The sequence below is a fragment of the Nyctereutes procyonoides genome, unplaced genomic scaffold (assembly GCF_905146905.1).
Source record: "Nyctereutes procyonoides isolate TBG_1078 unplaced genomic scaffold, NYPRO_anot_genome, whole genome shotgun sequence".
NCBI classification, from domain to species: Eukaryota; Metazoa; Chordata; class Mammalia; order Carnivora; family Canidae; genus Nyctereutes; species Nyctereutes procyonoides.
Window position 1 is genome coordinate 33,535,434 of NW_026575131.1, and position 20,922 is coordinate 33,556,355.

Sequence of the window (20,922 nt, forward strand, 5' to 3'; positions counted from 1 at the left end):
GGAGGAGAGAGTGTGTGTGCGTGTGTGAGGGGGGTGTCTTTCACTCTTTGTTCCATGATGCTACTATTTTAATTTTCATAAGAGATCTGTTTTCAATTAAATGGGGAAAAAAGAGGGAAAAAAAGGATGCATCTGCCGTCTGGCGTTTTTTTGTTTGGGGCGGGGGGCATTTACAAAGTCACAAAGTGGATTTCCAAGATCTTTTCTTCTCCTTTGAGTTGAAAGATGGCTGAAATCAATTTTGGAAGTTCATTCTGCTTGGAACAACGTTTTTGTAGGTTTCCTCATCGTGAATCTTGTGAATGTGTTCATCATTGAGAAGATGAAGTCAGATATTAGGGGACATCCAGACTCACTGGTGTTTTCATTAAGAGTGTTGGTGCTTAGTTTGGTTATGTCTGAAAGAATGGCTGGAAATGTTACATTTCTATGGGCTGAAGAATGATTAGGAGGCCTGAAGGTGACTCCCTCTGTCCTTTTTGTTTGTGGGTGGGTATTAAAGCTTTGGATAAACCACCACTATTTTCCAAAGAAAGTGTCCACTGCTTTTTCTACTCCTCTCACTGGAATTCTGAGGCTGGTTTTTGTAATGCTAACTCCAACTCTCATACATGACCATTCTAGACATACATTTTAAATCTTTTCGTGTGATTTGGGTGGTTTTACGGTCTTTCTCCTTTCCCATCTGACTCATCCAGCTGTTTGCTCACCTGATAAAGAATCATTTTTGAGCCTTTGAGATACAGAAATTGACATTTAAAATGACTTACTACAATTTAGTGATAGTTAATGCAACATAAATAAAAAATAATACAATACTAGCCAACATTTGTTAGATACCTTTTTTGAGATTTACTTATTTATTTATTCATGATAGACACAGAGAGAGAGAGACAGAGAGAGAGAGAGAGAGAGGCAGAGACACAGGCAGAGGGAGAAGCAGGCTCCATGCCGGGAGCCCGACGCAGGACTCGATCCCAGTACTCCAGGATTGCGCCCTGGGCCAAAGGCAGGCGCCAAACCACTGAGCCACCCAGGGATCCCCCTGTTAGATACTTTTCACATTAGTAAGCACTTTACTCCTATTAGCTCATGAAATTCCTACAACACTATAGAATTGACTATTATTAGTATCTCCAATTTTAGATGGTAAAACTCAGATTTTGAGAAGATAAATAATTTGTCCAAGGTCACCTAGCTGGGGAGCAGTGGATCAGGCTTCAAACTCAGGCAGAATGGATCCAGAAATGACATTCTTAGCTATTAGGTGCTGCATGAGGATTTCAATGATGGGGCCCTTTCTACATCCCTGTCACCTGCAGTATCTTCAGTAACACTTTGCTTTCCTGTCCTTTGGCAAGTCAGCCTGTTTTGGTGGATGTTTGCTGTGGTCCAATTAGCAGCTACCAAAGGGGCATCTAGACAGATCACTACCTTCTCTGGACTCAGCTTCCCTACCTGTCAAATGGAAGTTTCTCTAAACTCATTTTAGTTCTGATACGAATCTAAGGTGTGCAAATATCTTGTACAAAAAGTCAAAAATAGGTCTCACATCTTTCCTATTTCAAAGTTAAATGAGTGCACTTAAACATACATTTCCCAAGGAACTGGAACTCACAATGTAATTGGCTGGGTGGCTGTTGACCTTTATTTTGCTCTTGAAAATATTACTGACTAAATATTTATTTCTCGGTTTGAGAGTTTTCAGGGAAAGGATCTGGAGGAATGGGGACTGGGTGTGGGAGGTCAATTGGTAAATGGTAGAGAAAAGGAGGATACAAACTCTTTAAAGATCTCATAAATCCATCAGAATCTCAAATTCTGAGATTTGGCCAAGGTAGTTCTGTATCAGTGGAGAAATGGTAAAGTGTAATGATTAAGGGCATGGGTTTTAGGACTACACAGATGTAGGTTCCAACTTTGCCTCTTATTAGCCATGTGATCCTAGGCATGTTACCAAATATTTCTCAATCTGTCTTTTGCTCTGCAAAATGGTGATAATAAAGAACATCTACTATATAGGACTGTCATAAGGAATAAATGAAATGACCCACAGTAGTGCCTCACACAGAGCCAGAACTCAGCAAACGTGATCCATGTCCTAGGTCTTATTGACTGTAGAATGTTGGTGGGCACCAGAGACATGAATCCTGAGTGCATAGACTTAGCCATGCGTTTATATACAGAGATGACCATGGTTCGATTTTGTTGAGGGAAGGAAGCATATTCCACGGAAGGTCAATACTTTATTTTAAAGCCCCAATTCCAGCCATGTTTTTACAGCTTGGCCAGGATGCCAAGTAGTAGCCATGAAAAGGGAAGTTGATTCAAACCAGATTCTATAAAGGCCTTTCTTGATAGAACACTCAGAGGTATGACTCGGAGAGGGCGAGGTCAGAGTGGTGACCCCCAGTGTCCACCGAGACAGAAACAATGGGTGACTGTAGGACCTAAATATAGACCATGTGGATGTCACTTAGGGAAAACAGTTCCCGATGCTGACCAGGGTGGGCAAGTCTCTTGGGAAGAGCTCAGGAAGCAGACCCTGTGTGCAATCCTTGCTCTGTCAGCCCTCTTTTTCTGGATAATTTTGTCCATATTCTAGCTTCTCCACATCTATTGAGCATTTGCCTCTCATTGGCAGCCTTGTTTATGTCCCCATCTGTTCCTTCCCAAGTTTTCCTTACGGCGTTTACCACCTCTCTTCCTTGTTTCTTGCAGACCACACCCAGGCCTTGCCAGAAACTCCAGGTGCTCTTACCATAAGATAGGATAGTTGGTGACTGGGAGTCAGGAGTTTGGGGTTCAAGGTCTCGGTTTTGCAGTCAACCGTGGGCAATGCTGAACCTCACTGGGTACCAGATTCTCCAATGGAATATCACTCTTAAGAACCTGGACCCTGGAGGTTGACTATCTGGGTCTAAATCCTCATTGTGACTTGACCTTGGGTGGATTCTTTACCTCCCTGGGCCTCATTAACCTCACTGCAAAATGGAGATCGTGGTAATATCTGCCTCAGTTACCACTAGGAGTTTATAAAATAATACCTGTGAAACCCTTAAAACAGTGCATATTGTGTCAGCGCTCAAAAATGCTAATTATGATTGGGCCTGGGTGGCTAAGCATCGGACTCTTGGTTTGGCTCAGGTCGTGGTCTCAGGGTCATGAGATTGAGCTCCATGTCTGGCTTTGCACTCAGCACAATGTCTACTTATGGCCCTCTCTTCTTCTGCACCACTCCCTCTAAAATAAAAAAAAATGCTAGCTATGATTATGGTTGTGATTGTAGAAAAATGAGACTTGAGCTGGGCCCGTGTTTCCTAAACTTCAGTTGTATTTCTCATTTCCATTACTGGTTATTTTTTAGTTGTCTAGTTATTCATTATTTTTTATTCAGGCTCATCCTAAGTGGGAATATCTTTACAGTCATTAAATGTTATGTTTCCTAAAATACATTATAATAAATACATCCAGGTCTACTGCATGTGGTCTGAAATGATATTGTATCTCCCCAGGCCAATTCCTGCACTTTGGGGGACCACAGCACCAGTGGCTCTGAGCATCTGAGACCCAGCTTGTTGCCTGCTACTGGTGTTCACAATGCTAATCCCACCAAAATGAATAGTCAGCCCATCCTTTCACTCACCAGGCTGTGCCTGAGAACCAGCTTTGTGTCTGTCTCTGTGCCAGGTGCCAAGATACCCTAATGATGGCTCTCTGTAGCCTTTTCTATCTTCTTTGAATGGGACATTACCAGCCCTGAGAAAATGGAGTAGAGAGAGACACGAAACAATCTAGCTGCTGCAATCTCTCCTTAATGAGAAGTAAGAGAAGCCAAGAAATCTCTGCCTGAAATCTCTGGATGTGGGTCAAGATCTCAGCTTTTGCTGACTAGCAACCACCTCAGCTCAGTGGCAAACAACAACAGGCACGTGTTCTTATGTTCAGAGCTGTGCAGGCTGATGGGGGCGATCTGTCCCATTTGGGTTCATTAGCTACGCATGTTTGTTCTTCCCTGGTGGAGGTCAGAAGGTCCCAGAGGAGCAAGCAGAGACATAGGATGTCCCTTAAGGCCTAGGCTCAGAATTGATACACTGACTTTTCCACCCGTATCACCAGCCAGAGCAAGTGACAGTACGAAACCATGGATGTCAGGAGAGAGCATAAAAGTTTGCTGAAGGAGAGATTAATCCACTACAGAGATCCTCACTATTTACTCATTCAGCCCACAGTTATGTGGAGCATGCTGCCATGTTGGGGGAAGATAAATAGAGTCATAATTAATGACGAAGGTAATGAGGACGTCTAGCCCAAGGCCTGGCATGGTGTAGGTCCTAAACAAATACCTAATGAATGAGTATCTGTAGTACCTGGAGTGCTGACTAGCAATGAGTGTTTCATGTAGGTTATAGCCTTTTATTCTCTAATCCCTGGTTGGGCAGGTGCAATCATCCCAGGTCAAACAAGTCGATGCCATTTTGGCCTGTTACATGCTTACAGTCTTCTGATGTGAGGGATGTGAAGATGCAGTAGCAGGGAGAAGCTATACACAAAGAGATCCTCCCTGATATGGGGAAAGAGGCAACCTTTGCACCAAAAAGGCTCTGCCTCAGATCCCTCATACATTTATTCCATTACACTTTGTACACTGCCTTGGGTGCTAACGCTTTTTAAGATTTATTTATTCATGAGAGAGAGAGAGAGAGAGAGAGAGAGAGAGAGAGAAGCAGGCTTCTCACAAGGAGCCGGATGTGGGACTTGATTTTGGATCATGGGATCAGGCGCCCAACCGCTGAGCCACCCAGGCGTCCCTTGGGTGCTAACTCTTTAAGCACCCATCACATACTAAGAATTTAGCATGATACCTGGTCTATCATAGTTTCTCTAAGTCCCTAGCCCTCTGCTTTTTAGAGGTCCCATACATTTTTAAATATTCTCTTCAGAAAACCACACAGAGATGTGAAAATTTCTGTGCAGGCCCATGGCCCCAGGTGAAGAACTGTGCCACAGATATTCATTCCTGCCCCTTTCCCCCTCTCTTTCCTTCTCTCTCTTAAGAATGTCACCCATGGGAAAAGACATTTTTCTGTATTTGTATGCCAGTGTCAGGCTCAGCGTCTGGCTCCTATCAATGGCCAGCCTAATGAGTGTTTTTTTTTTAAGTGTGTGAGAGAATGAAAGGGTTAGTAATATCTTATTTGCATATGGATGGGATCATAAAACTTTTGGAATGGATGAGATAGGAAAGCTTATATTATCCAACCCCTTTATTTTATTTACAAATCTATTACTGAGGGCAGCCCCGGTGGCTCAGCGGTTTAGCGCCCAGGGTGTGATCCTGGAGTCCCAAGATCAAGTCCCACGTCAGGCTCCCTATATGGAGCCTGCTTCTCCCTCTATCTGTGTCTCTGCCTCTCTCTCTCTCTCTCTCTGTCTGTCTCTCATGAATAAATAAATAAAATCTTTAAAAATAAAAAAATCTATTACTGAAATATAGTTGACCTACAATTATATTAGTTTCAGGTGTACAATGTACTGATATGACAATTCTATTCATTACTCAGTGCTCATCATGATAATCGTAGTTACCATCTGTCAACATACAAACATGTTACAAGATTATTGACTATTATCGATATTCCTGAGGCTGTACTTTTCATCTCTGTGACTTAATGAAGAGCTGGAAGTTTGTACTTCTTAATCCCCTTCACCTATTTTGCTTATCGCCACCACCCCACCTCTGGCAACCATCAGTTTGTTCTCTGTATTTAAGAGGCTGTTTGTTTTATTTTGTTTTTCAGATCCTGCATATAAGTGAAAACATATGGTATTTGTTTTTCTCTGTCTGGTTTATTTCACTTAGCATAATACTCTCTAGCTCCATCCAGGTTGTTGCAACTAGCAAGATTTCATTCTTTTTTTTTTTTTTTTTTTGGCTGAGTAATATTCCAGGGTGTGTGTGTGTGTGTGTGTGTGTACACCACATCTTTCTTTATTCATTCATCTATTCCTGGATACTTGAGCGCTCCCATACCTTAGCTATTGTAAATAATGCTACTATAAATATGGGCGTGCATATCTCTTTTTGAATTAGTGTTTTCCTTTTCTTTGGCAATCCCTTTATTTTATAGATGGTAAAACTGAGACCCAGAGAGGTTAGTTCACTTGCCCAAAGGCACACAGTTAATAATAGTAGTAGTAATAATAATGAATTAATGTTTTCCTCCAAGCAAGTAACTTATGCTCAAATACAATGAGGTCTCCTTCTCTCAGTGCCTGATTAGAAAACAGTGTCATTCTGATCTATCAGATCTATATATCATGTTGCAAAACTTGAGTGTTCTTGACTTTCATATCCAAAGTCAAAGACACGGATGACAGAAACATATATACCATTGTCTCCACAGTAGAGTCACTGTGGTATGAGCCTTTAGGGCAGACTCCTTGTCATCTCTTTCTCTGGTTTACCCATCCCACTCCATCGCTCAGTCATCACCCAGAACTATGTGTACAGACTGCTGAGAATGCAAGAGGGTTGAGTCTAAGACAAGAGACATTTGTCAAGCCAAGGGGCCAGGCCAAATCAAGGGTGGAAGGTGGATTAGAGTCGGTACAGGGGAGGAATGTGTTCCTATGGAGTCCTGGAAATCTTATTTGGAGCCATTCTTCTATTCTTAGGTTTGAAGGCACTTTGTTCTCTGTTGTATTGTTTTAACATCCACCAGGAAATCAGTCCCTGCTTGGGGTCAGCGATGCCACTGGTTCCTGCCTGTGGCCGCCCAGGTGGGAAGTGCACTGGTTTGTTTTAGGGCTGATCATTCGTCATCGGGACCATCGTACCCTTTCTTTCTTTGTTGCCCACCCTGTCTGCATGGGGTGGGGAAGGGTGAGGAGGAAGAAGAGAGTCTGATGAATCTGTTTTCCTTTATAGCAATAATGACTACACTTAATACAAAGAAAAAAATGCTAAAATCCAAGTCTCAACAGAGCACTGTGCCCTCTGGAGCATTGTTCTCCCAGAGAAATAGAACATTAAGTCACATGCTTAATTTAAAATTTCCTAGTAGTCACATTGAAAGAGAGAAAAAGAAAGAGGTGAAATTTATTGTCATAATTTATCTAGCCCAGTATATTCAAATATTAACATTTTAACATGTTATCCCATATAAAAATTAAAAAGACATTTTCCATTCTCTTTTTCACATGGAGTCTTTGAAATTCAGTGTGTGTTATCCACTTAGAGCACATCTTAGTTCAGACTGGACACATTCCAAGTGCTCACTACCCACATGTGGCTCATGGGAGCCATTGGGCATTGTGGATCTAGAGCAGATTGTCCAGTAGAACTTTTTATGATGATGGTATCTGCACTGTCTCCTACGAGACTGTTAGGCACAGATGGCTATGAAGCGCTGCAAATGTAGCTAGTACAGCTAAGGAGCGAAGTTTTAAATTTTATCCAATGTTAATGAATTAAAATTAAACCTAAACAGCCATATATACCTAGTGGCTATCATATATGGACAGTACAGCTCTAAAGATTTGACCTTGTTAGAGAACTATCAACTTAAGGTAGAATTTTTTATCTACTGCATTAGCAGAGATTAAAACATTGAAGAACACTGTTTGGTGAGGGTAACAGAACCTTACGTGCCTGGCCAGTGGGAGAGTAAATTAGAACAGTTTTTATGGAGAACAGTTTGGCCATATTTATCAAATTTCTAGTATATATGCCCTTGGGTCCAGCAGCTGTATTCTAGATGTTAATGCTACAGTGTCTATTATACGTGTGGACTGGTTTATGTAGGAGAATATTTGCTGCAGCAAAAGATCAAAAAGCACACATATACCATGTCAGTGGGGGACTAGATAAATAAGTTATGTTACATTTGAAAAATGTAATTGGCAGCTGTTGAAAAAACAAGGCCAATGTTTATTTGATGACATGGAAGGCTGTGTAAGATATGGCCTGAAGCAAGTGTAGAGCATTGTATATAGTATGTTACCATTTGGGTAAAATAAATGATTTGCTTATTTATGTCTAGAGCAGCTCTGGAAGCTGGCAGAAGGCGCCTATCACAGTGTTGCCTCCTGGGAGAAGGAGGGATAGCTGGGGTGGGAGAGAGGTCTACTTTTCATGGTAGAGTATATCTTTTTGGAATTTAATCTCATGTACTTGAATTACCTAGCCAAAAAATAAGACACAAGAAGAGGAAACCCTAAGAGAAGGGTGAATCACAGAAGGCTTCCTAGGGGAGATTGTCTTTGGATTGACTTTTAAGAGATGCATAGGAGTCCATATAGCAGGAGGAAGGCTTTGACACAAACAAACAGGACAGGTTCAAGCATCTGTGTGTACCTAATGGTGGGCAGAGTACTCAGTAAATGAAACAGGGTGAAAGTAGAGTCTGGACAGGCATTGGAATGGCCAAATGGGAAGGATTTTGTGAACAGAGTTTGGACCACAGGCAGCCGTTGACAGTTTGAAGAAAGCAGGAAATGATGTAATTGAGTTTGTGTGAAAGACAACTTTTGGCAAAGTGGAGAATGATTTGAAATAGTGATTCCCAAAGTGTGATCCATGGAACCCTAGGAGTCTTATCCCCAAGACCTAGAAATGAAATACATCACTACAAAAGAGATTTTCTTTATATGTATCTACCAAAATAACAATCACAGTGGCTTGATTGCAGAAACAGGTATGTGAATCAGCTTCTGTTATGCAGCCAGACAGTAAAGACAGCTGTAAAATTATAAAACAATGCTGCTTTTCTCACTGTGTTTTTGGTTTTGAAGATATAGCCAATTTTCATTAAAATATGTTTGTTTTTTTTAAGTAGACACCACACCCATTGTGGAGCCAAATGTGGGGCTTGAACTCATGACTCTGAGATCAAGACCTGAGCTGAGATCAAGACTTGGATGCTTAACTGACTGAGCCATCCTAATATTCATTAAAATATATTAATTAGAGTAAAAATTAATACACTACATTTTAAAAGAATGGTTTCTTTCAATGTCTCAATTTTTTTTCTAGTACTATAAATATTGATAGACATAACTCTCATAAACAAAAGTTCCTCAGGGCCTTCAATACTTTTTAAAAGTGCAGAGGCATCCTGAAACCAAAAATTCTGAGAGCCACACGGGTTGGATCAAAGTAAACCATAGGAAAACAAACATCCTATCCAAATGTGAATCAGGTAAGAGGCATGAGTGAGCAGTGCCAGAGCTGATATGAATGTTTCACATCTGGGAGCAAAGAAATGGTCCGGGCAGGTATGTGTGAAAGAGGGAGCTTGCTTGATGGATTGGTTTTGACTGACAGGGCTGTTGGTTCAAGTCCTGTCCTCCACTTCTGTACGAATAGATACTTCTGCTGTGCTGTTATACACATCCATGCACGGGGTTGCTAAGTGCCCAGCACATGCAGGAGTTACTCTGGAGTCCCTGCAAGTGGAATGCTGGGCAGTGAGACATGCACATCTTTAGCTTGCCTGGAAGCTGTCAAGTTATCCAGTCTGTGAGCCTCCCTCCATCCTTATGTGAGTCCCCAACACTTCATGCTGTCAGATTTGTTGATTTTGCCAATCTGATGGGTGGGAAATGGCCTCTTATTTTAACCCCAAGCCCACCAGGAGTCCTCTGCTTCCTCACCTTGGAGCATAAATTACTCAAATCTGATTTTTAGACGATTCAAGGAGAGTCTTTCCCTTAAGGAAACACATTACTGTGTGCGAATGTGTGAACACACAGAGGCAGGTTTGTACTCTGGTTTCTGGATAAGGAAAAAATAAACAATTAGGGACCCCCCCCTTTATTTTAGATAGAAATTACCCAGTCCACCCCTCCTGCTCTTATGCTGTTTGCTGTAATTTGGGACCAGGTGGATCTGCCCTGAAGGAGGAGAAATTGAGCTTTTCTGCACTGCCTGGCCTGGTGTTTGAGGTAAAGCCCAAATCTGAGACATTAAGCCAAGACCTGAGGCTTTGTATAAGCAAGTGGAGTGTGGGGTGAAGTGCCGTCTTTCAACCGCTCACATGTCCTCACCCAACTCAGGCCTCCCTGTGGTCCAGAAGCCAGGGCCTACTTCTCTAGCCTGTGACCTATTCAGGTGCACAGGGTCCTTCCTGCACTCAGAAGGGCCACATGTGTGGTTTCATGCTCTGCTGTAGCTGACCTCAAACTCAGTAATTTTTGGATTTCAAAGAGTCCTACATTTTCATTTTTCTCTGACTTCTGCAGATTATATAGCCAGCCCTGCCTGAAGCATCTTTATGTCTGTCAGATTAAAAAGGGTGTGGGGTGAGGGATACAGCAACATGGGTCACACTGTTCTCACTCTCTGCAGGGCCTGACCCCGCTGTGACCCCACTAAAGCTCTTTTGGGTGAAATATCCATTTCCTCATTTCATACATTTTCTTTCTTTTATTTCTCTCTCTCTTTCAACATATACACACCCAGAGTCATATAAATATACATATATGCTATCAGTCCTCACCATTCACAAATTCCATATTTGCCCACTTGCTAAAATGTACTTGTAACCTCCAAACCAATACCCAGAGCACTTTTGCGGTCATTCAGGGACATGAATAGAGTAGCAAAAAATTTGAATGACTCGACCCACATGTTCTCACCTGGGGTCAGTCATGGCAACCTTTTGCCTTGTTCCTTCTCAGCTACTACAAACAAGTGTCTTTTTCGTGGTCTATTTAGTACCACGTTTTTCACATTTTTGTACTACTGTTGATGTCATCATTTAAAATGTTATTTTTCTGAGTGTAGCGGTGAAGTGCTGTGTAAGCGCAGGATGGCTGTTCTGTGCCTTAGAACATACATGCTTTCAGGTTTATAACTTCAGGTACAAGTTATAGTGCTGTTGGCTGTGAGTTCAACTTCAGTGAATCCACAATATATATTAAAAAGAGTGACTTTTTCAAGATTTTATTTATTTATTCATGAGAGACAGAGAGAGAGGCAGAGACATAGGCAGAGGGAGAAGCAGGCTCTCTGTGGGGAGCCCGATGCGGGACTCAATCCTAGAGCCCCAGAATCACAACCTGAGCCCAAGGCAGATGCTCAACCACTGAACCATCAGGTGCCCCTGAAGAAGGTGTCTTTAACTAGAAATATACATAAAGCAAGATTATGTCTTGGCTGGTTGACAAAAGTATTGTGACCAGAGGCTTGCAGAAACTTAGCCCTGTGTTCACTTACTCACCATTCAAGGAGACTTTATAGAACATAACAACTGCAAATAGCCAGCATGGACTATTTATGTATGTATCTTTGTCTTTTCCTTTTCTGTCCTCTCCCTTGCTCACTTTCCTCCCCCCTTTTTTTTTTGCCTGTCTTTAACCTCTTGAATTTTCTGTTCTCTTTCACTGATCATTGGTCCTGCTGGCATTAGCCTTGGGTCCTCAAGATGTGTCCAGGAAAGGTACCTCTGTCCATTCACTAGATAGCCATTTGTGGGTCACCTTCTTTCTGCAATTCCCTAGGCTATGCTGGGGTCTGCACACAGACCTTATGTTTCAAAAATATTGCTTGCAGATAGGATTGTAATACATGATTTTGAGGCAAATTGAGAGTCTCCCATGTACGTCTGGAAAATGTTTCCCACTTGGCCCTCTCTCTGGCCACGTGTTGTTATACATCCAATGTTAGAAGGAGACTTTAGAGGTCACCTGGCCCAAAGCTCTCGTTTCACAGATAATGAAACTGAGATCCAGGAAGGGAAAGTGAAATGCCTGAGGTCGCAGAGCTAGTTGGATGACCTTAACAACTAGAAAACAACTAGCTACAAATTGTTCCTCGTCCGCTTTATTTTACTATATGTATCAAATATCTTTATGAGAAAGATAGCATTAGTTGTCATCTGGCAGCTTCTGATAAAAATTTATAAAACGGATTTCTGCAAATTGTGTATGTCTTTTTTTTTTTTAAGGATTTATTTATTTATTCATGAGAGACATACACAGAGAGAGGCAGAGACACAGGCAGAGGGAAAAGCAGGCTCCCTGCAGGGAGCCCGACATGGGACTTGATCCCGGGACTCTAGGATCAGGCCCTGGGCTGAAGGCGGCGCTAAACTGCTGAGCCACCCAGGCTGCCCTGCATTTTATTTTAATTGCATTACTTAGAACTTTAGTAGGATTGGATGTTTTTCCAGGCTTTTTAATGCTTTTTTTACATTCAAGACATTAAATCCCAGAATTTCTTTTTTTTTTTTTTTAAGGTTTTATTTATTTATTCATGAGAGACACAGAGAGAGAGGCAGGCTCCACTCGGGGAGCCTGATATGGGACTCAATCCCGGGACTCCAGGATCATGCCCTGGACTGAAGGCGGCGCTAAACCGCTGAGCCACCCAGGGATCCCTAAGTTGTGTATGTTGTAATAAAACCAGAGAAGATAGGGGCACCAGGTTTAAATTTTCTTATTTTTCACAGAAGCATTTCATATCTGCAGTGAAGGTGTCTAGATGCTTGAGACATGGAAGTCTTTTAAATTCCTCATTCAGGTGGTTTCCATCATCAAAGTATCTTTTATAATACATTCAAAAGTGGGCACTACTTGGTCCTAATGAAATGTAGCAGAAATTTGAGTGCTAGGACTGACAACAGGGAGGGGAGATATCTCCCACAAAGGAGACCAGGAAACAGATCCAGCAGGCCTCCCTTCCTGTCTGTTCCCCAAACCTTAGCCTCCACTCCCTCTCCTCTCAAAAAGGGGAAGGAAGAAGGTTCAGTAAAGATAATGTGCCCATCCTCAAACAAAGTACGGCTAACCCTTTGGGCCCTAAGCACTCCCATTTCCTGTGGCTAAAGTTAGACCTATTAGATACGAATTTCATTTTTAATCCATGACTGGGCAGACAGAATGCTACAGATCCTCTCCAGAAGGCAGGCGAAAAAGGAGGCCCCTTGCAGTCATCCCAGGGGCAAGGCATCACAGTGTTGCTTTTTCTGTACTGTCACCGCCAAACACAAGGGATGGTTACTTTGTGTGACAATTACAAGAGGGATTTTCCACAAAGAAGGTATTCCTAAACCTCCCTCATTTGTGGATCACCTTTTACCTTAGCCCCTAACATTGAAAAATACTTAGTAACTTTCTACAGAACAACACAGTTTTTTTCTCTTATAGTTACCTTTGATAGAAAATTTATATTATTGTGACAAATGGAAAACCAGTATGCTTGGCATAAATAGAATGGAACTGTTAAATAAATAGGCACAAAACAATGTTACTAAATTCCAGCTAGGTGCTGTTGCCTGAGCCTCTGCACCCAGAAAAGAAAGACCGAGGTTAGTAAGCAGCATTAGGTGGGCATTCAAGGTGAGGTAGCCCAAGCTCAGCCTTTCTTCTTGATGGATTCACACCGACAGGGAATTGAAAACATGACTTTCTTATTATGTGATCTGGTGTGGGTAAAGCAGACTCCCAGTTCCCTACCTGTATCACCTGCAGAGTCCCCTCTACCCACTATGACTTTCTGAGGCCTTCTACTTGAGGGGATCTCCAGCCAAGGGGGTTAACATCCTGAGGAGCCCTTCACCATCAAAGAGAGTCAAGAGTTAGTGAATTGAATGCTTGCCCCACTTCATCCCTTAGTGGAAAGTTGTGAGATATGACCTACTACACAGTATCTCAGTGGGTCCCCAGTCACTTAACTCTGGCTGCCCATGGCTGTAACCATAACTTGCTGGCTCCACATCCTTTCATGGCTTCCCTCCTTTCCCTGTCTCACTTCCTCACTCCCTACAGTTCTTTCTGGGGATTGCCTCCCATGTAAAAATCTTACACCTAAATCATTACCCCAGGATCTGCTTTGAGTGGAGCGCAAATTAAGACAGCTGGTAAGCATTCTCCCTAAGGTGATCTTACAAACCACTGAGGTACCAGACCTAGCCTTTGGGAAGCACTACCGCAAGGTATATACCCAAATAGTGTAAAGCGACATATCACTTCTTTCTCTGAATTAAAAAATACATTGAAATTCTTCATGTTCAACTCTCTGGCATTCTCCCTAACACATTGGTGATACTGTGTTCTGATGAGTAACATCGGTCTCCACTTTTGCTATCCCTCCTTCAATATGGTATTAGAATTTGCTAACAAACTTGGTGTTCCTGAATTTGCCTGTAAATTTAATTCACTGTTTGGCATTTATTGGTTGTTTGCCAGTGGGAGGCACCCAGTAAGTATGGGTATCTGGCCCCTCAAGTAAACATTTGTAAATGCATCGATGATAAGCCTGGCTGAAACACAGCAGGGTAGTGTTTTCAGGGGGCCATTTCTAGCAAGCTTTTACAACATCCTGAGGAGAACCAAGATTTCAAAATTAGGGAGATCAAACAGGTGCTTCTGCCGGATAGAGTTTCTGTCTTGACCTAAGCCAAAAAAGGCAGGCCAAGAAGGCAGAAATGCAGTTTTAATGGGGAAATAATTTATTCAGGGTTGGGCCCATACCAGAGAGGTTCTGTCCCCTTAAACTTAGGCTATTTTAGAGAGTGGTGAGGTCCAGGTGACATATACCCAGGATATATCAGAAGAGTCAGATGCATCCGTAAGTGAAATGGGATCAGGACCTCCAAGGGGAAGGCAAGAGTAGGGCCAGCTTCATGGACAGGGCTCTGCACTCAGAAGGGCTCCACCCTGTGGAGCAGATAGCATTGCCTAATCAATATCTGTGTGATATTTGAATGAATACACACTTGGCCTGAAACTTGCTTTGGGCTTTTAGGAATGGTGGCCTCAGAACCAGAAAGTGGCATCAGAATGACTATCAATCACAGAAGAGTCCCTATACATTCTTTCTTTTTTCAGGACTGGCTACATAATTTGTGGGGTCCAGAGCAGAATGAAAATGCAGGGCCCTTGTTAAAAAATTTCTAAGAATTTCAAGATGGTGACAGCAAAGCATTAAATGCTGTGTGCCCTCACAGTGGAAGGTGCTTAGAGGTGCCACAGTGGGTGAAACTTGATCTGGTATCTGCACTCAATGAACGCAGCTCTGAGGGAGGAGACAGACATTAATCAGGGAATCACACAAGTAAATGGCGACATTTTGATGGGTTAGTACAACAAAGAAGAAACACATGATGCTGAGAGGATATAACTAGGAGATCTGATCTGGTTTGGAACCATCTTGGAATACTTCCTTGACAGGGCTGGCATTTGAAAGATGAATTAACTGTGAGAAAGGGGGGAAAGGAGAAGACTCCAGGCATAAGGAAGTATGGAAGAAGATGAACTGGGATTATAGGAGGCCAGAGCTCAGAGCAGAGAGGATAAGGGTGGAGATGGGAGGTAGGCCACAACCTGATTTTATACAGGGGCTTAGAGGAAAGTAACAAGTCTTGAGAAATTCAGGACTTTTATGATGGCTATAAATAACACAAAGAGGAAGAATAAAATTATTCACCCCCATTTTCTTTTTAAGTAAACTGGGAATTGCCACAATCCCATGTAAATGATCACATACATGGGCCCTGACCAATCAGAACAGGTGTTAGGTATGGGAGCACCACAGGTGCATGGGCACTGACCCATTAGAACAAGCATCAGTTACTGTGTGGTGGACATGTGAGAGGAAAGAACTTGAACTCTTAATGATTGATTAGAGGACTTTAGAAACTTCCTCCTTGGGGCACCTGAGTGATTCAGTTGGTTAACCCTCGGACCCTTGGTTTCTGCTCAGATCATGATCTCAGGGTTGGGTGATCGAGCCCCGTATGTGGTACCACAAAAGTGATTGGACTGGGCTTTGAAACAAAAATTCAGGATTAGAAAATTTAGCACAGATTACTTCCCCCACTCCCGGCAGCTCATTAGTGACTCACCACAACTTTTGCTTTTTACTCAAAACTTGACCTGATAGTGCCACAAAGGAGAGGTGTCCTGAATACCTGCATGTCCTGGCACCTTTTGGGGCCCCTGGCCTCCCTCCTGTAATTTGGGGTTGTGGTGAGGCCCTCCTCCACTTTCAAAGATAGCTGCAGAAGGAAAATGTCCCTCTAATCACAGCTGACATCTTTCCAGATAGCCAGCCCATCAGAAATGGTAACTGGCTTTCACATTATTGTCCTGATGGCTTCTCTTGCAGACTTTTGCCAAAAGCATCATTTTCAAGTTAGTCAAGACTACTCTGAAAACTGCAGCTAATGAACTCCAGTTGGTCTGGATGAGAGGTCTTTGGCACATGGACAGTCTATGGCTTTTCCTGAGGCTCTAGTTGCCTCCTGAGGCAGCATTCAGAAGAGCTATGTTAAGAGAGATTGTTGGCATATTCAAGTACATTGTTTTGAGGGTATGTGTGTATATACATGTACATGTATGTACATATGTATGTATATGCATACATATACAGAGACTATATAGTATACATTTACATACTATATAAATGTAAATTATTTCTGTCCATGTTTGAGATTGAATTACAGACATTATGTCCCTGTAGCCCCAAATACTTCAGTGTAAGAACAAGAGCATACAGTATAATTACCAAAGGCAGGAAAGTTAATATTGATAGAACATATTAACTAATCCATTCATTTTTCAAATTTGCCAATAGTCACAATATTTTATAGCTATTGTTTTTTTCTGGTCCATAATCCAATTCAGGGTCATGCATTGCATTTATTGTTATGTGTTCTTTAGCCTCCTTTAATCTGGAACATTTCCCTAGGCTTTCATGATATTTCTTGATTTTGAGAGTTTTAAAGAGTAGAGGTCAGTTATGTTATATGGTTTCCCTCACTGTGGGTTTATTAAATATTTGTTCATATGTTTAGATTCAGATTATGCCTTTAAAAATATCTAGAGTTATGGGAGGATACTTTTTTTTAAACTGTGCATTTTTTACAGGAACATTTAGAGGAGTGATATGTTATCTTTCTCAGTGTGTCACATCAGAGGATTTGTGATACCAGTTTGTCCCAATATTGGTGACATTAGCTTTGATTACTTAGTTCAAGTGGCATCTTGTACATTACTGCATTGTGAAGTCATGATTTTTCCCTTTTTAAGTAACTAGTAAATCAAAACTATGAAAGAGTCCTATTTGTCATGAAGTGTTAACCTACTCGTTTTAGCATTTATTGATGCTAAACTCTATCATTCCTCTCTGTTTTTAGTTGGTGTTCTAACTGTACAGAAGATATTTCCCTTCTCCACTGTTTATTCATTCAATTATTCATGTCAGCATGGGCTCCTGCATTCCTTTTTTATTCAGTGGGTTATGGTCCATTACTATCATCATTCATTTGATGCTGAGATTGCCTCAAATGTGGCTAGTGAGAGCCCTTCAGCTGGTGACTCTGTCATTCTTAGAGCACTTCATTACTTCCTGATACAAAAAGACGTTCTGGGTTCATCTTGTATTTTCCCTGCCCTAACCCTGGAATCAGCCTTTTCTCCAGGTTGCCTGGGTCCTTTTAGTGGTGAGTAGTATTTAGAAAACAAGATCTGGGTGCTGAGTGTATTCATAGCTGCTAGGTTGTTAATGCTTTTATACCCCACAGTAGATAGAAGTAGGGAAAAATAGAAATGTGTGTGTATGGACAACCATGAATTCATTCTGATGCTTCTGATTGCAATCTACTTACATTTATCTGTTTTTTTTTAAAAAAACACAACAGTTTCAAGTGCATGTCATCTTTCTTTAATACAGATACAGAAAGAAGAAACAACCATCACCAAACAAAAGGGCAGTTTTCCCAGTACCCAGATAAGCTATGATGGCATTAATAAAATAACGTATACATGTGCTCAGCTCTGTCCCCAGTTTCATGTGCTTCCTTACAGAAAAAAAAAATTTAATATATATATCAGGATGTATGTATGTACATGAAAATATGTATTTTTTTCTTTTAATTTTAAGAATTTGACACAGCAGGAAAAATGCTGTGCATACTATTTATTTTTATTATTCTATTATCATATTGATAACTTAATACATCTTGGAGGTCCTTCCATATATTGTGTGACTCTGTACTATTCTTTCTTTTTTTTTTAATTTTTTTTTTTATTTATGATAGTCACACAGTGAGAGAGAGAGAGAGAGGCAGAGACACAGGCAGAGGGAGAAGCAGGCTCCATGCACCGGGAGCCCGACGTGGGATTCGATCCCGGGTCTCCAGGATCGCGCCCTGGGCCAAAGGCAAGCGCCAAACCGCTGCGCCACCCAGGGATCCCCTGTACTATTCTTTCTAATACCATTGTATTTCTTCTTATACAGATGGACTAGTTTTATTTAACTGATCTCTTTTGGTGAACATTTTTTTTTTCAGTGTCTTGCTATTATAAATAACACTACAGTAAATATCCTTGTGCATGGATCTCGATAAAAGTATATCAAAGGTTATCCCATGGTTCTTCCTAATAGCTGGTTTGTTTTGGGTTTTTTCTTTTGATAAGTATTATCAGAGCATCTTCCAGAAAGTTTGCTTCACTTATATAAACTCATCCTTCTGTATGCAGTAACAAAGGACAGGTTAAATGATGATGACATCCTGCCTGCACACTTCTAAGGCTCCTGATTACAAGTCTCCAGCAGTACCGATGTTTCCATCCAGTCATGGAGACCAAAAGAATCAAACCAGGCTTCTATCCTTAGACTGTAATTAAATGCCTATTTGGGTTGTTGTTTCTTACTTTAATTTAAAAATCTGTGGGTCTAGGTGCCTGGGTGGCTCTGTTGGTTAAGCATCTGACTCTTGATTTCGGCTCAGGTCATGATCTCAGTGTTGTGAGATCGAGCCCTGAATCTGGCTTCATGCTGGGCATGGAGTCTGCTTAAGATTCTCTCTCTCTCCCTCTCCTGTGGCACTTCTCCCTACCCCTCCCCCCCCAAAAAAAATCTACAAGTTTAATCTCTCCATGCAAGAATGAACTTCACCTGATGAATAGAGACACAAAAAAAGTAACACTGGGAAAATGGTGCTGTCCTTGTTAGCCATGAGAGCTTATACTTAAAGCCATTTGGTCTCTAATAAGTAACCAAATATTGGATGACTCCCCCCCTCCACCCCATAGAGTATTACCAGGACTCCTCTCTGCTGGAGAACTGTGAATGGACCATGTAGCCAGGAGAAGGAGGAGCTGTGACTCTCTCTGGCTTCTGGACACTTCCCAACCTCTGATCAAGAGGGAAGCCGACTCAGCCCTTTGTGTGTCTTGTACAAGGGAAGATCGATGTGAAGGTCACTTGATTTTAAATTTCTTCCCAGACTTATCTTTAAAATCTCATGTAAATTGGCATTCCGTTCTTGTTGAAATATATAAATAATGGCTGGCATGGCTTCCTGCAAAGTCAAGTTGATGGACTGTGTTTATTCTGTGGATTCACCTACCTCCTAGTGCACTTCCAGTGTTAGAAGCACAGGGCTAATTCAGCTTATCTTCTGCTCTGTCCCACAAAAACAGACCCGGATACAAGTGCAAGTAGTTTATTTGGGAAGTGATTCCCAGAAGCACTGTGAGGGAGCAGGGAAGAGACAGGGAAGGAAAGGAAGCTGATGCAGGAAGTAACCATGAATAGGTTAGCCTGTGGGCAGCTGAGGCTCAATCCTGCTGGGGGCTTCTGGGACACTACATAAGACAGTGGTTCTCAAATTTTGCTGCATATTAGAATTACCTGGGGAGCTTTTGGAATTCCTGATGCTCAGGATCCCTGGATGATAGGATTCCAGGCACCGAGAGCTTTTAAAACTCCCTAGGTTGTTCTAATATGCAATCAAGACTGAGACCACACCTCAGTATTGTCCCCCCAAACTTTAGGAAGCTGGACTATTTACATATCAACTCCACTACATCCCAGGTTGAGGGCTGCTCCAGGTGGCATTAAATCCCAGGCATTTCTGGCCTGTAGAAAGCTCAGGGATGCAGAGGAATAGTGACTGCCTGGAGATATGGGCCGGCAGTACTGGCTACACAGTTAGCGGGATCTATGTAAAAATCTCGGTTTTGTGCACTTACAGAGCGGCCTTACTGAGCCATTTAAACTCTTTAAGCCTTGACTTCCTCATGTGTAATCATTTCTTTGTAGTGCTGTGAAGATTGGATGTCACATATGGAAAGTACCCTGTATGCAGTGAAATCTTAATAGACAGTTGTCATTATAAACCAAGCAAAGGAAGGAGGGAGGTTCTAATCTGAGTCTAACCACGGGCAGTACCTAAAGGTTCTGCTGAGGAAACTTTTCTTTATTTAAAGGGCTGTCCTGAGTTGTCAGGATTTACAGAGCATCTTAGCGGGTGTGGCCATTTCTCCAGTGTTCTTTGTCTCTGCTTTGTGGAGAGTAGATGTTCCAGAGACCAGTGGCTGAAGGGAAGCCTTGCTCTCCCTATGGTGAAATGTCTGCCTGTTAGCATTTGGAAACCTACTTGGGAATGCATAGAGTGCACTTGGGGTCTTTCTAGATAGGAAAGGCAGGAACGGAAATAAACAGAGTAAAGAACTAAGGACTCTCCTTGTAAAATCAGCTTTCCAGTATTACTGTGGACCATAAACACATTTGACTCTGAATTGTATAGTTGGACTATCTAAGTTAATTGGTTACATGAAGTAACTATCTAAATATTAAGCACTTGTTTGGATATTCCCTAAAGTATATGAATAATATTTTTGTTGATAAGGATTTCAAACCATTCCATATGCAAAGAATTTTAATAAATGGGAGTCCATTATGCTATTAAAAAATAAAAATAAATGAATAAACACATAAAAGAGGTCCAGGGAAGAACCAGTGATCACAATGTGTTATGAACCAAGGACTATGATTAGTCCCATTCAGTGCACCTGAGATCCAGTAGAAAAAAATATGAAATGATTATAGTAATTACTAGAAGGCCAAGAAAAAAGTACTCTGGTTAATTCAATTTTGTGGTTCTTGTCACATCCCATTGTTGAAAA

At 41.7% G+C, this 20,922-nt stretch overlaps 1 protein-coding gene across 3 annotated transcripts in view; it reads left to right on the top strand.

Moving 5' to 3' along the window:
- ARHGEF3 (Rho guanine nucleotide exchange factor 3) overlaps positions 1-20,922 on the top strand; it is a 309,811-nt gene that overhangs the window by 135,076 nt on the left and 153,813 nt on the right. The window lies entirely within an intron of this gene.